This window comes from Rousettus aegyptiacus, unplaced genomic scaffold (genome assembly GCF_014176215.1).
Source record: "Rousettus aegyptiacus isolate mRouAeg1 unplaced genomic scaffold, mRouAeg1.p scaffold_m13_p_11, whole genome shotgun sequence".
Lineage (NCBI taxonomy): Eukaryota > Metazoa > Chordata > Mammalia > Chiroptera > Pteropodidae > Rousettus > Rousettus aegyptiacus.
The window spans coordinates 20817489-20818770 of record NW_023416286.1 but is presented as its reverse complement, the minus strand read 5'-3'; positions in this window follow the sequence as shown (position 1 = coordinate 20818770).

Sequence of the window (1282 nt, the reverse complement as noted above, 5' to 3'; positions counted from 1 at the left end):
AATGTTAGAAGGCCTCAAAAGCAAGGCTGAATGGACAACAGCTACAACTCACAGCCATGGAATTCCATCCTGCTGTGAACTTCCCTGAAAGCCTGCCCTATGGGCTTTAGACCTGCTTAGTCAGCCCCCAGAATCACATAATCCAATTCCTTGCAGAAATTCTCTCAAAATGGTATGTGTGTGTGTGTACACATTGAGATGTATAAGTATATACTTATATACACACACATATATATCTGCTACTAGCTCTCTCTAAATCTTCAACTAATACAATGTTGGGATCACACAACTGTTTTTCTTTATGGAGGAATTACCAACAATATGCAAAGAATTTGTGAAATGATCTTATCAGAGGACACAGGATTGTTAAGACTAGAACCATTTTGTGGGTAGCTCTCTGTAGGGCTCAATTTTGACCACTGATATTTAAATAGTACTAATTTTTAAAACAATCCAATTTATATTTAAATACTAATTTTATAACTTTAAGAACCTGATGTCTTCTTCCATTGCTATGTAATATACATTCTTATTCAATGTTTAAAATGTATAAATTTTGTGCTCTTTAACAGAAAATCATATTTCTTTCAAAACAAGCAGAATTTATCTATCATGTTTCAAGTTTGTCCATTAAGTTCTTAAAGGAACACAATTTGGTATTATAAAGAGACCAATTTCTTGGTGAACTCACTGAGCTAAATTTTTGTATGTAACTAAGGAAAAAATCTGTGTTTATAGTAACACATGAAACAAGTTTCCTTACCAGTTATTTTCATATTGAACCTTTTAATTTAATTCTTGTCTCTTGAGAGACACCCAAAAATCAAAGTTCATAAAAATGTTTTGCTCAAAAGATAAGACAAGAGATGTCACTGGATTGGGTTTAAGAATCTGGTTGTTAATCTTAAACTGTCCCACAAATAACTGTGTGATGATGGGGAATTCACTTAACCTTTCTGAGCCTGCCTCCTTATTCAAAAGCTAACAAATAGTTATTAAATGCCTACGGGAAGCCAAGCAGTTGCTAGACACTAGAGATATACAAATAAATATGATGAAGATAGTCCAGGCTTTCAGAGGCTTAAAGTCTGGAAAGGTGAAGAGTGCAGACTAAATTACCTTTAAACCTTCTGTTCTAGAGTTAGTATTCTATGATTTCAATGAGACTACATTCATATTCTGTGACCTGAGGTCAATATAATAATGATTTCCAAATAACCTAAAAAGCTGAAAAAAATTAAAGTTTTCCCATGTGAACATTGTTGAAATAACTATATTAGAA